We start from the raw sequence: 15,379 nt of genomic DNA, 5'->3' as shown, positions 1-15,379 counted from the left end.
AATAGCGGGGTGCTGAGACTCGATTTGCGCTTCAGAACCCCATTACCGCATACAGCAACCCTCATTGTATACGCGGTTTATGATTCGCTTATAGAGATTAATGCTAAGAGGGAAGTATTGATGGACTATTATTAACGCTATGAACGGCCGTGAATTGGACATGATTATGACCCGGATGCAGAGAACCTTATTTGGAGGCGTTTTCGCATCGGATGAGCTAGGTGACGTCAGAGACACGCCTCCGAAACATTACATCGTCAATACGCATCCAAGACATTTACCCGGAGAGCACTGGCTCGCTTTGACTTTAGAATCGGACGGCTCGGCCACATTCTTTGATCCTTTTGGGCTACCACCGAATGGGTCGTACTACCCGGCCAGTATATACAGATTTTTGAAGAAGCATTCTAAACGGATCGACTATCAGAACGGGCAGTTGCAGCACGAGCTCACAGACACCTGCGGTCAACACTGTGTGTATTATTTAACCCAACGCGGATGGGGGCACACTTATCGTGAAGTGCTGACTCATTACAATTCCGACCCTCTCCATAACGACGCGATGGTTAGAGAGTTTGTCAAAAAATGTCGAAGACCAGACCGGATGTGCGGCGGGCAAACATCATGTTCGTTGCATAAATTTAAAAAATGTCATTGTCTGAAACCATGTTAATGTTTTATAAAATCTCTTTTATTCAATAAACATTGTTAAAGAGAGTTACAGAGTCATGCGTTGTTTTTTCCACTAACAACAATAGTGTCATCTAATAACTAACCCATTTTACTACCGGTGATGTCCTCTTTCTTTTTTTTTTATTCATCATGTTTACATCTTCTACATAAGAAACATCCCCATCTTCACCTGTAGCGTATTTTAAACGTTTAAAATCTGCGCGAGCCAAGGGGTTGGAGATGCTTGTTTCCGGCAAGTTTAACCGTGCTAGCGTTCGGAGAAATTCACTCCATCCTACCGGCTTCTCGTTGATTTTTTTCCCACTCGTACACAAATGTCTCAACAGATCGCTCATATGGGAGCCTTTGATAGTTTTTCCTCTAAAAACAAATTCACTTAACGGCGTCCAGCTTACATCTTCTGCCGATAGTCTTTTCAGCACATAGTTGGCATTGCGTCGGAAACGTGGACCTATGGCGTCCAGAATATCATCAGTTGCGCTCTCATCAGCGGCCTTTATTTCACCCCTCTCATTGTCTTCGTGGCGAATCGTAATAGGAATTTGCTCGGAGTCTTTTTGTTTGACCAACCCCAAGTAACGCTGCATTAAGGTCTGATAAATTTTGATCTTTTCATATTGATTTAAATTTTTATTATCCAAAACCTGTTTCATCTCTTCATCCAAAGAATGCTCTGCTGTATCACGGATGGTCGGCGCTGGTCGATTCAGCCTCTCGAGCTGATAAGGCGAAATCAGGAACATTTTCTGAGCCGTTTTCAAACTCATTTTATGCTTTGTTCATAAAGCCACTAATGACACTCCCGAGAACAGGTGCGAAAGCGGCCAGTAACGGTAAAATAAAACCACCTTTCTGAACTAACACAGCTCTTTTCTTCTTCAAAGTATTTTTCTTATCAGCCAAAAAGCGGATATTTTTCTTTTGCTTTTTAAGTCTCTTGTAAAGTTTTGATTTTAAGGGTACATGTCCTTTAAGAAGATTTAGAGCAATCTCACATAATGCTTTCACCAAACTAGCATTTGCTACTCAGAGGCCCCGAGTAGCAAATGCTTACGTTTGGCCGGCTTGGATGTAAACAGAGATTTGAGTAACGGTGCGTTTGTTTTTAAAAGCTTCGTCATCGCTTTATTGTTTGGGTATATAAACGACAGGCCACTGGTTATGTAGTACACCTGTACGTAGTCTATATTGTTCTGGGCATGAAGGTGTCAAATCTACCAGTAAATACCCATGCGGCTCTCTTGTAGCATCTTCAAAGCATTCCAGGAAAAACTTCCGGTTGCTGGGAGAAATTTGATTCGCCAGGACACTCACCTGCAGTTTATCGCGGGGGTTTTTGAACAAAATCAAATAATTACTGTTCAAACTAATAGTCCGGCTAAATTTCCCCTGATGGAATACATTCTGCGTTAGCATTATAACGCTTAAATTTTTATGATGTCTATATTGGGTGAATATTCGAACCACTTCAGGGTTATCCGAAGCTTGGAAGATGACGTCATCCAGAATCAACAGATGGTGCTGCTGTGGCGGGAACAGCTTCTCGTCGTCAAAAGATTCAGGCAGCCCCTTGATAAAAACAATGTCTTTATTCAGGTTTTTGAGCTCATCGTACATTGGCTGGTATGAAGTATAAACCCAGACAATATTATCAGGTTTTTTTCTCAGAACATGTTCAGGATTTTGCAATACATTTTTTACAAAGAAAGTCTTGCCACAACCCGAAGGCCCTGCTACTAGAGATGAAAAAGGGAGTTCTAATCTGGGGTCGAATTCAATCTGATTAAAAGCCATTTCCACACACAGACACACGTATGGATAGATAGAAATATCAGTAGCCAAACGGTTCAGTGGTGCCTCGCTCTAGCAGCCTTCTTTTATCATACACCACACGAAGCCGCTTGGAAAATGACACGTTTCTGAGATGAAACCCTCTCTTATCGCGAACGATATTATGCTGGGGCGCGTAAAGCACATCTGAGGTCGCACCTGCTGTATCGAGGTAGCCTTGAACCAAACTGAGCATGCTGTCGAGATTGATGCTCTGACCGCTTTCGTGATTTTGTGTGATACCCTTTACCTTCATGACCGTCTGAGATGACCCTCGTGTTTTATAAGCGTATGTTTTGGGGCCGGCTGAGACAAATTCTAAAATGCTGTCTTTCGAAAGCTCATCTGTCAAATCACCCAGATAATCACCTAGCGGGAGAACACTTTCACCTGGCTTCACAGTGTACACGAGGCTGTCTGTATCTGTGTAAAGGACACGCCTCTGTAAAATTTCTAAATAGCTGTACATTTTTAGGCGTGCATAGGCTGTTGTGAAACACGCTGCAGCCACGTTTGATGTTTTTGAGGCGGGGATCTCGTTGTTTATGTTGATACAATACTGCACAATTGAGAGCTTCTCATTGATAAAATGGAAGAATTTCACATTGTACAGACCTGAAAACAAAAGTTCAAAAAAATCCTCTGATTTTGTCACAATTTTTGTGTTTGTCATGTTGTCACGTTGCGCGAGTTTTCCCCACAGATTGTTAAGACAGAGTTTTGACACTTGCCTTTTGCCAGGGTTTACAGCAATTTTGGAAGGATCGAGTTGGATACCCTGATGAATGGCATACCCTTCTATGTATCTTTCTCTGTCAGCTTGGTTGACCACGTGAGGCGGGTAACCTGAAGATTCTTGTTTACCTTTTAGAAATGTTCGCATGTAATCACGGAAAATTGTGTCGCTCGTTCTTGTGTAATGCCACACTTCTGTAATTTCCGCAACCGTGTACCCGAGATCGAGTGCCTTAACAAATTCAGGGGTTGTCCAAACACCTGTTAACGATCTTTGCTCATCACTATGTGTACAAGCCGTCTGCTGGTTGTTACACTCGGCACATGTGCGGCACAGTGTGAAGACGAGTTTACCTTTAGCTGTTTTGAACGGTAGAACGGGAAAATATAAACCACGGGGTGGGTTGACTGTGGCGCTGATGAAACCAAAATACGACCTAGGGTCTTTAAAATCACCGTGGATAATCGTTGGATGATCGATTGGGTATGTGGCTGTACTGTTGATGAAAGGATATAATGATGTCACATCAACATACAACACACGCTCGTCTGGCTCTGCCATGTATTTTAAAACGAATGCGTTTGTTCGGCCCCCAAAAAGAGCCTGCCTCGGCTTGAGCGGTGTAGGAAATTTGTTTTTTTTAAGGAATTCCTTCACCTCTATGTCCATCTTTTTCATTTGCAACCATTCATGCTCCCACATAATTACAAGGTACACATCCTGTCTAAGCTGTAGATCCTGAATTTTCTTTTGTGTTTTATCAAACCTCTCCTGAAAAGGGCGTTTGGTTGTCGGGCATATTTTAGAGAGGTCGAAGCATTCTGCGCAGCCGTGGTGATAACAACCAAAATACTCAAACACTATTTTTACGCCCCCGATTTCACAATAACCATCTACAAAGTAGTTGTCTATCCTAACTTCACCACCGTTCAACGCATGTCTAATTTGGATATTTTGGCTGTGCATGATCCATTGCATGTACTGAATAGAATCGTGCGAGAAAGCTTTGTACTGACGCATTTAGTTGTCTGATGGTGTAATGGCTAGTGTTTGAGGAGTCAGAAAATTAGCTCGAAAAACTTTCATGCACGCCGACGCAATTGTTACCGCATTGAATGGATCTGTTCCGGTGGCCTCAAAAAACTCACTCCTGAATTTTTCACACCCTTGCATTAACAGATCAACATCATTCTCGCAGTAGGCTATTGCCTGTTTAGCAAAATCAAACACATTGCTAGCTTCTTTGGCATACCACTCGTCAAACTTTGATCGTTGGGAGGGTGACATTCGCTCGGTGCCGTAGTACGTGGGGTCAGGGTGAGACCCTACGTAGTTTAGATGCTCTAAAGAGCTGAATTTGTGTGGGAAGTAACCCTTTGATTTGTCTTCAAACCCCAGGGCCTTAGGCATTGCGCTTAGAGGCATCGTCAAGAATGAGAGAGAGTCTATAAATCGTGATTTTGTGTCTAAATCGACAAATGATAGAACTTTACTCCCTTGCATCAGAATGTCGAGTTTGAGACCTAATTCAAGCATTCTCCTTATCAGTATGTATGAATCAAAACCTCTCGCATTATGTGCAACAAACGTAGTTTGTTTAAACCGTGGCATTCGGAAAAATCTGAGAAATTCATCAACACAATCTGTGCCATACCAATGCTTCGCCAGTCCATTATTTGATTCGCAACAGATGAGAAAAGGTTTGTGTAAACCGTCTGAATCTACATAAGTTTCGAAATCGTAGTAGACTACATTTTTGCACGGTGGTTGTGGTTTGATGGGCTGAATGTAGCACATGTGAGGGTTCAACAATGCGTCATCTTGATTTATGATCTCATCACACACTGTGCATTTTTTAACGGGGCAACGATGTTTAGCACCGGTACCATCAGCTCTCACATAATATTGAAGACCGCACTCCAAGCATTTTTTGTATGAAGTGCAGTTGCTGACACGATTCATTGATCGAGACTCTTTATGTTTGGTAAAGCATTCCTCATTACGACAAGATTTGTTACAGTCGGGGCAGATGACATGTTTAAACCGTCGCTGTTTACAGCCTGGATCAAGACAAACGCCACAGTGTCCTTCACAATGGTGCTGTTGCCAATTCTCATGCCCTTTGTAACAATGCCTGCAAAAAAATGCGTGGCCGACAAAGGCCTCAATCGCTTTCACGCCGTAAAAATGGCCCTCAAGATTTAAGACAAATAAAGTGTCGTTATCTGTTTTGGGGTAACGCGTGTCGAAAAAGGTCATGGGGCGGCAGTCCTCTTTTCGATACATTACAGTTATTTTCCGTTTGAGGACTTTCTCAAATTTATGGACATCGCCCAGACTCACAGGTGTTTGACAATCCAATCCTACACTCTCATGTAAGAGTCGCGCTTGTCTTGTGGCCTGTTTTGTCGTGAGTGTGTCGTTTAGCAGATAGGTTAGTGAGAGAGCGAAACACAATTTATTGTCTGTATTACGAGGTATGTGTAGGTGTCGTTTTTTCAACCTCAAAATCTCTCTGTTGGTAGTGTTCAACAGCCTTCGACGCATTCCACCACCACCACGCAATGGTGTGACTATTTGTACAATGAGCTCTAAGCCCTCATCAGCCAGAAGCTCTGTGTTTGATTGGGCTAAACGTTCAAGCAAGTTTGATACATTATCTCTGATAGAGTTTATATCACTAGTTTGCTGGTAGATGTGAGCTCTATCGTTACCAGCCGCGAGCTCTATCTGAATTACATCACCTGTTTGTGCCCTGCTAGCTACCTCTTGCACGACATCATCTATTTTATCTTCAATCTGGAGGTAGAAGGTTGCAAAATCATTAATGTTCTGTTGCGATGGTATATTTAACCGTCGCCTTACCTCTACATTATTGAAATGTGGCCTATTGATTACAATAGAACCGCCGTGTTGGTCAGCTAATACAGAACCGTTGTTAGATTGCTGGGGCGTGTGTTGAAATGCTGGTGTGTTGTTGTCAATAACGTCTATTTCGTGATCAATTATAACAGAGCAGTTGTTAGGCTGAAATATCGGCTGAACATCGTCAACAGCAAACGATGATGAATCGACAGTGTTAGCGGTCAACGGGTCAACCAGAGGCTGTGTATTTAGATTTTGGATCATGTTTAGCAACTGCACAGGAATGTCAGGACTGATACGCCCGTTGTTGCCATTAGCTTGGTTGTTTAATTCCGCTATCATGTTTAGCAATTGTGACGGGATTTGTGTCGGACTCTGTCGACCTTCATTCATACTTTGATTGTTCAATTCATCTATGACAGCCTGTAAATGAGTGAGAATAGCAGGACTGTCTGGTCTCTCCCCCTCTGACAAAGCCGCGGTCACATTGTTGAGCAAATCTGTTATTTGACTCGTAGACGTATTGTTAACGTTTGATAAATCTAGCTCTGGTGTGTCACTTCTTTGGCTTGGCCCGCTAAATGACGGTAAATCTATTTCAGAAATGTTTGCTAAGAAATCTGACTCCGTTGACGTAAGGTTTGGATGATCCATTATATTTTCTTTTACAAAACACAACAGAAACAACACAAACCTATTTTGATTCGGCTAAATCTGTAAGAGCACGTATAATCTTAAAACACTCTTGTAACCGTCTTTTGTAGACACAGTTACCACGACACTTTAGAGACCCCCTGCTGGTTGAGTGGTGCGTGTTGTAGAAGGGGTGCCCTCTCCTCCTCCCCCGCCTCTTCCTGTCTCTCGTGTCACGACGCTCACCTGGAAGTGGCTATAAAAAAACAAAAAAAAAAAAAACGGTTAACCCTTTATATTATCAAAAATAGCAAGTCGAATGATAACATAGAAGGAAATGCTTCTAACTTTGTTTGTCGACTCTTGATGATGCTTCAAGCCCTCGTAAGTAGACAGAGCTTCAACTAGTTCTGAGTCCGTCGCTGATTCCGGCTGAACGGTGCGGGTTGAGATTGGATTGGTTTCAACAGTAGCACGTGACTCTGATGCCGCCGGTCGCGCTGGCGCTGACGTTTCGACTGCTCCAATATGGCGGTCGGACGTTTCGACTGCTCCAATATGGCGGTCGGAGGCAGCTTGTGTCGGCCGATTGTTTTTTCTAGTGGCAGCGGCCAGGAGATCTGACGCATACAAAAAATAAAATCAGCAACTAATACCCTCTATATGAACTATCTTAGATGCGCGATTGACTCACCGTAGTCTGATTGTGTTAGGTAAACGTCGCTAAAATCGTCGTCAAAAGATGCGTGGACATCGGCAAAAACGATGTTGTCTGTAAACAATACATCTTGTTTTATAAAATAACCTATTATTATTATTTATCATTATTATTATTTGTTATTATTATTGTGAGAAATGTAGTAAAATGACTTACCTTTAACCATTCTCGAAAACAGCTTTTTGACGCGCTTCGACCCCGTTGGTCCGAGCGATGGGTTGTCTTGTCTTGTCTTCTCCAAAATGATGCTCGTCCACACCAAACTTTAAATTCGGCGGGGATAAGACCACGCCTATGAGCTCACGTGTCGCACGAAATCGGATAACTTTGGCCGCTTGCTGATGACGCATCAAAGAGGTCTTTCTCATATCGTCGGATCCACTATTGTTTGTCAAATTATGCACCAACACCTTGCAGGGGAAGCAATCAAAGTTGTTCTGTTTCCCACAACAGTGTAAAACACCCCCTGCTCTGATCTTATCAGAGCCCGGGGGTTCACCAAACCTGTCCACTCACCCCCACTCTGTTCCTCCTAATAAATATGTCCTTGCAGGGAGGAGATTTTTAGACTTCATTCGATAATCGCTGTTCAGACAGCGACGAATGGACTCTCCACCTGCAGGTGTCTAAAAGAACTTGCTTGTCTTCTGTTTGGTTCTTGCAAAATAAGTTGGAGTGAGCAAATCTCTAACATTTTGGTGCCGTGACCCGGGATCCTCATACCCACCATCTGACCGGCGAAGGAGGACGTGCTGCATTGTCGACAAGCCAGCGTCCATTAGGAGGACCTGGAAAAGAAAGTCCTGGGAAGAGAATTCTTCGCTGGGCCAGCATCTTAGGTCTGCCTTCGTCTGACAGAGGTGGATTGACGGGATCCGGCGGTGCAACGAACCAGGGGACAAGTAAGTTAAAGCGCTAAAGATACGGCTTTGGTTTGTCCGAGCTATGAGATTCGGCTTTGGTTTGTCCGAGCTATGAGATTCGGCTTTGGTTTGTCCGAGCTATGAGATTCGGCTTTGGTTTGTCCGAGCTATGAGATTCGGCTTTGGTTTATCCGAGCTATGAGATACGGCTTTGGTTTGTCCGAGCCATGAGGCCTAAAAAAGCGCTGGAGTTAGTGTGATTGAGTGTGTGACTGGTAGGATAAATTGACTAAGAAGCAGTTCTAGCGTTGATCCATGGCAAAAAAACAGGCTAGTAATTTGTTGAAAGGTCAATTTAAACCTGCATTGAGGATCCTCAAAGCAATAGTTAAAGAAATAAATAAGTAATAATAGTAATAATAATAATAATAATATTTTTGAGACAAAGAGATTGTATAACCTAAAACTACTAGAATTAATATGGGAAATAAAAACGGTAAATCTCTTGCTCTGCTCTTCTTTAAAACGAGAAGTTCATGGCAAGTAGATTTCTTAATTGTATGCAATATATGCCGAAGTGGAAGAGAAAGTATGGAGTAGAAAGGAAGTTGAGAGTTCAAGTGGTAAAGAAATGCAACTTGCTTCTAGAAGATAAATAAATAAAATTAGAATGTGCTGTCCTCGTGTGCATGGGAGGGACCAGCTCATGATCGACCACAGGAAATGGCCAGCCTGTGACGAATCATTGGTGCTGGGAACTACCTTTTGCGTGCGAGAGCTGTGCATGTGTGTGCGTATGTTAAAATGATGAACATTGGCTAAAGTTTTAGTATAAAAAAAAAAAAAAAAAAAAAAAAATTTTTGCTAGACTGTGGACTGTGCACCGCAGAACAGAAATGATTTTGAAAGATAAAAATGAGAGGAAAAAGAGAGAAATCTGTTTGCAAGCAGAAACTAATCCACATTAGTGCATGTTAAGTGTCGAGCCCACATGAGAAATTCGAAGAAAAAAAAAAAAAAAAAAAAAAAATGACAGAACATGCTTTCAGGAATTGGAAGAAGCTAAATTGTGAATTTAAGATTTTGCAATGCTACATTTAATAGGAATAATTGATTGGTTGTGTTATAAGATTATGCAAAATTCTAATTGCAAGCTAAATCTGAGAGATTGAGTTCTTCAAATTTAAAAACAAAGAAAAAATTCAGATTAATTTGCCAATTGTTTGTTTTAGTTAAGTTTTTTTGAATTGGTGGATTGTTCTACCAGGAAACCTGAGTTGAAAATGATATATGAATGTTGTGTGGTGAGCTTGGATGAATTGGGACCAATGTGATAGGAAGACTCCTTTTTGGAGACTGTGTGAGATACATATGATGAGCATTGATGAATGATTGCCTGAATGAAAGGTTGAATGGTTGAAGTCGTTGGCGACTACTATGGAAAATTAGTAGAGCGACTTTGATGAAAGAATGATTTTGAGCAGGTTGAATGTTAGAAAGAAACACGTAACTTTTGGATTGATAATTAACTAGAAGAAAAAAAACTGGAGAACCAGTAACACATGCAGAAGATGTGTGAACTGAGAAATTGAGAAGCGTTTTGGAAAGAAAGTCAACTTAAATGATGATGGAATCGTATGTAGTAAAGAACGCATTCTCCCAAAAAGTTTGTCAAGGTGTGAGGCATGGGCGTTGCCAAGCCTCAAAAAGGGGGGAGTGAGTAGGACAGATAGTGGAAGATAGTAATAATACAACACGTTATGACAATGAATTTTCGAATACATTTGGTGTTATATTGTGGTAATTTTTTTGTTCTGGTGTAGATAGGTTAGCAACACGAGAGATTTAGAGGTTCAAAAGAAAGACAGTTAAAAGAAAACATTTTTGATTTGGACAATTGCAGGCTAACAGGAACATGAGAACGATAAGAACTACGAGGTGGGATCCAATTTCATTGGGGAGATTGAGAATTCACAGCACCATACTCTAAGTCACATTTTTGAGCAAGCATGACAATAACATGTGAGAGGTCAAGACATACAGATCAGGGCTTGATGTGGAAAGCAGACCTCGATGAGTTGATTTTCAATAATGATACTGAAGACAACATACTGTCCGATTAAATTGGAACTATAGATAAAATGTAGCTCAAAAATAGGATGAGTTGCAGGATTTACGATATAAAACCGAGACCGCTGTTATTAGGAGAATTTGAAGTTTGGTAAATAAACGTTACCAGCAAATTGATGGAAGCAGCTACATTTGGAAATAGTCTTACAAGTTTGATGTCCCAGCCTGTCATTCTCAGTGTCAGAGTCCCTGAAACCCAATCCGAGACTTCGCCTGCAGCCGTGAACAACTACAAAATGGTGCCTGGCTCTGAAGCACCTTTGACCTTTGGCGAAGGACAAGAAAAGACTGCTGTTGTGCTTGGAGGAGGACAAGTACACTCCGGAGGACAGACAACATCCTCGGGGACGAGAAAAGACAGTGAAAAGCGGAGGAACTCACAATGATGAAAATTGACTCATTTGAACAATGGACTCATTCAAGAGTGATGGATGGGGTCGCTCTGAAGCAACAACAAAAGAACACCAACTTGAGAGGGTGAAGTGCGGCAAAAAGATATGGACTTGGAGTGTCCGACAACCAAATCGCACTCCTTGCTACGGCGTTCCCAAATTTGGTGAAGCTTGGTTCAAAGTGGAAGGGAGGTTCATTGTGCACTGAGTTTGACAGAACTGAGGAGATTTGATAAATAAATAAATAAAAATTTGAAAAATACGTAGGGCTACAGATTATAATCAGAGATTGAACAGATTTGGATAAAACAAATAGGCTAAAACGGTAGGAAACAAGAGCAAGATCTGATATTTTGGCTCATCAAGCTTAAAACGTAGAGGTCGAGTTATATAAATTCAATGACCCCCGCCTCCCCCGGGACGTGGGAAAAGCTCTGCCGGAGGTGGGAGTTGAAGCTCTTCCTGACAGGAGATTCTGCCAGACGTTCCCAGCAGACCCTCACAGAGTGTTTGGGTCTTCCAGGTCGGACCAGCATCTTCCCCCACCATCGGAGCCAACCCACCAACAGGTGGTGATCAGTTGACAGCTCCGCCCCTCTTTTCTCCCGAGTGTCCAAAACATGCGGCCGAAAATCTGATGACACAACTACAAAGTCCTGGTGCCATTGCCCACGTGAGCATTGAAGTCACCCAGTAGAACGATGGAGTCCCCAGAAGGAGCGCTCTCCAGCACTTCCTCCAGGGACTCCAAGAAGGGTGGGCATAGACACAAACAACAGTCAGGACCCGTCCCCCCACCTGAAGGCGGAGGGAAGCTACCCTCTCGTTCACTGGGGTGAACCCCAATGTGCAGACGCCCAGCCGGGGGGGCAATAAGTATACCCACCACATCTGCTCGACACATCTCACCGTGGGCAACTCCAGAGTGGAAGAGAGTCTAGCCCCTCTCGAGAGGGCTTCTACCGGAACCCAAACTGTGCGTGGAGGCTAGTCCGACTATATCTAGTCAGAATTTTTCTGCCTCGCACACCAGCTCGGGCTCCTTTCCAGCCAGAGAGGTGATATTCCATGTCCCAAGAGCTAGCTTCTGCAGCCGGGGATCAGACCGCCAAGGTCCCTGCCTTTGGCCACCGCCCAGCTCACACTGCACTCGACCCCTTTGGCCCCTCGCACAGGTGGTGAGCCCATGGGAAGGGGGACCAACGTTTCCTTTTCGGGTTGTGCCCGGCCGGGCCCCATGGGCGAAGGCCCGGCCACCAGACGCTCGCCTTCGAGCCCTGCCTCCAGGTGCAGCACAACCAACGTGTGGAAAAGATAATGCGCACGACATTTTTTCTCAAAAGCATGACTTGAAAGAAGGTCCAAACCAGACAAACAGCAGAGGATGGTTTTGATCTATCCACCTCTGGGTTATGGGCCCAGCACGCTCCCGCTGCGCCACTCTGCTGCTCAGTGCTAGCAATTCATCAAGTCCTCTAATCGGCTAACAAGCATTCGGTTCCAACTCGTAACTGGATTCTGACTGTCACTCATTACATTATGAACAAAGCTCAGTCGGGCAGCACTAACCTGGATGCTGGTGGAGAAACCAACTTTTTATCCACTTTCACATTTTATTAGAAATGTCAACAAAATTCAATGTTGAAACTGCAGTTGGTAGGTAGTGTCGCTGAAGCGCTGGATTTAGGCTCTCAGTCTCTACTAAGGCGTGCGTTCAAATCTTGTGTTAGTTCCGCTGTATTCTTCTGGCCTGACTCCTTTTGGCGCAGCCGTTGTACATATGATGACCCTGGAAAGTTCTTGGCAAATTCTCATTTGCCTTTCATGTTCATCGGATCTACCATTTTAATAGGTATCTACACTGTGTATTTGGATAGAGACTGGTCAAAGGGGACACATATATGCCTCGTGAACTACTACATGCATTACTGCGGATGAAGAAGAGTGAACAAATAAGTCATCAGACAAGTTTGCCGATTTTTTAGTGCCCATTAGAGCAGCACTCTGTTCCGTACTGTAACCTGTTAGGTTTGTTCCCAGTTCTTTATCTTTAATGCTCGATATGCTAACAGTAATTACCAAGAGAAAGCCTTCACAGTTTAACTATTTAATGTATGCCAAAATGATTGATGCACAGCTGTGGAGCCCTTTCTGCGAGATGCAGAAGAAGGTTCCTCTCCCAGCGCCAAGGTTCCTGCTCTTATACTACTCTGGCCGCCTTCCTGCAAGGAGGCGACTGCCTAGCCTGTGTGATAATGTGTGACCTTGTCATCTTAACCGAGAGCGACTTCTACATATGTGCAAAGGGTTTCATAGAGTAGAGAAAGCTAATAAAGCAAGAGAAGTGTTACAGCGATATAATGGCATAGCTCAAGCTCCCTAGCTAATCACATGTGCCAAAGAGGCCTATTCTAACAAACCGTTGGTGAGAATGGGTAGACGGGGAAGCCTGTAAGCGAGTCCCTCACTCGCATACTCCATCGCTTCTCTGCCTTTTGGCTAAGATAAAGTGTAGTATCTGTTCTTGGGTTTGGGGGATTAAGAGAGCTGACCGTAGAAGAGAGAAATTTAACCATAAAAGTGGTGATTTTACCCTTGCTTTTACTAATCAGTTCTGTTTTCATCCCAGCAAGTAAGTTGCTTTTAGAATTGGACCGAGCCATTTTTTACTTCACCTGGAAATCCAAGTCAGAGGGACTGAAGAGGGACACCATGAAGAAAAAGAAAAAAAAAATAGAGGAGAAGGAGTCCCGAACTTAAAACTCTTCCTCGGAAGCAGATATGTTGCCCTGCACCTGCGAAGCGCGCTCGTTACACCAAATGCATCGAAAAGCCAAGCAATGACACGATTCTGGATGGGCTCATACTGTCACGGTCGGGTGGTGGAGCATGGAGCAGGACGACCAAGTGCAGCTCGGACCAGGGTTTATTGAAGCAACTCAAAATACAGACTCGGTAAACTGACATGACTTAAACAATAACTTGACTGACTGACCGGGACGTGGAACAAGAAGACAGCAGGACATGACGGCACCAAGACAGGACGACACACCGAACGACAGGAACCAAAACCAATGACCAAAACCAATGACCAAAACCAATGATCCGACAGGGAGAGAGGGGCAGACAGGACTTTTATACACGACAGGTAACGAGAGGCAGGTGGGAACAATCACACTGATCATGGGCACACAGGAGGGGAGGGGCGAGCACACAGACAGAAACCAAGACAGACACATAGTGGAGCAGGGCGAGACGTGACACATACCTCCGGAAACTAAAGCTAATACCCATCGACCAATGAATTCCTGTGTCTTTTAACGCGCCACCTTCTTATTTCTTCACCAAAAAGTTTTTGAAGAACTTTAAATTAGAGCAAGAAAATAGTGACATTTTAACAAGTCACAGATCTATGATCTCTGTCGTACAGCGGGAAGTGGTTTGTCCAGTGCTCGGACCCGCATTCGGCGAGCCCACAACAGTTTGGCACAACGTCAACCACCCCGCCCTCTCGAAACAAACTTGTTGGGACCTGTCGTGGATGGTGGCCCATGATGGCCTCCCAGTCAGGTCCGTTATGCACTCCCGGGGCATATCAGCGCTCTCAACGTGCCCCCGACCTGGCTGTGGCGCCCAGGAGTCAGTGTGGCACCTGCTCAGGTAGTTCATGGCTGCCGTATACCTGTGGGCGACCTGCAGTTCCCGGCAAGGGAAGTGTTGAATGCAGACATCAACATCTCAACAGACCCTTCGCACCCAGGTTGCAGCCTGTTTGAACTACTCCCCTCCGGACGCCGTTATAGAGCTCTGTACACTAAAACCAGCAGACACAGAGACAGCTTCTTCCCCCAGGCTGTCGCTCTGATGAACTCACACCACTCTTAGAGTCTCAGAGTCATTACTGTGCAATAACATCCCGCTTTCCACACCTTTTTTGTTTACACTGTTTGTACTATGTGTCCTCTCTGCATCCATTGCAGCCTGGTCATCCTCGAAGAGGGACCCTCCCATCTGTGGTCTCTTCTCAAGGTTTCTCATTTCCCCTAGCTGGAGTTATGAGTTTTTCCTTGCCCTCTTGGGAGTTTAAGATCAGTTTAAGATCAGGGGATGTTTGAGAATATCTTTCATTTTTCACATGTTGTTGTTAGTCACCTAAATGTTGAACAGAGGCTGTGATTTACCGAAGTCAAATTCCTTGTTTGGCACGCTCAAACATGGCGAATAAAAAACTCTTGAATCTTGAATCTTGAACCTTGTACTCTATGGGGTGAGCCCGTTGAAAATCAAGCAAGAAGACTTTGCAGTGGCTCACTTTTGCTGCCATCAAAGACGCCATGTGGACTTCCAGAAATTTGCTGGTAAGGAGGCACAGACAGACAAGGAAATGATGGAATTGGGCTAAAATGGTGCACGAAAACAGTGTGTATTCACCTTTATATTTTGCTTCATGTAGCCTTATCAAAATGAATAAAACTTCTCTCTGTATGTGCATTCACGTGTAACATTGAAGGAGGTAGAT

The 15,379-nt window shown here is 43.7% G+C and overlaps 1 long non-coding RNA gene and 1 pseudogene across 1 annotated transcript; one reads left to right on the top strand and one right to left on the bottom strand.

The window, feature by feature from the left end:
* Window positions 1-2,263: 2,263 nt before the first annotated feature.
* Window positions 2,264-7,829, bottom strand: LOC125993155 (uncharacterized). The gene is made up of 4 exons (XR_011086336.1): window positions 7,632-7,829; window positions 7,452-7,529; window positions 7,106-7,377; window positions 2,264-7,013 (listed from the first exon to the last, which is right to left on the bottom strand). It is a non-coding gene; the product is annotated as an uncharacterized lncRNA (long non-coding RNA).
* Window positions 7,830-13,339: 5,510 nt separating this feature from the next.
* LOC125993236 (U2 spliceosomal RNA) lies at window positions 13,340-13,547 on the top strand (annotated as a pseudogene).
* Window positions 13,548-15,379: the final 1,832 nt, after the last annotated feature.

This window comes from Syngnathus scovelli, unplaced genomic scaffold (genome assembly GCF_024217435.2).
Source record: "Syngnathus scovelli strain Florida unplaced genomic scaffold, RoL_Ssco_1.2 HiC_scaffold_27, whole genome shotgun sequence".
NCBI classification, from domain to species: domain Eukaryota; kingdom Metazoa; phylum Chordata; class Actinopteri; order Syngnathiformes; family Syngnathidae; genus Syngnathus; species Syngnathus scovelli.
This window is presented reverse-complemented; position numbering and strand designations above follow the sequence as displayed.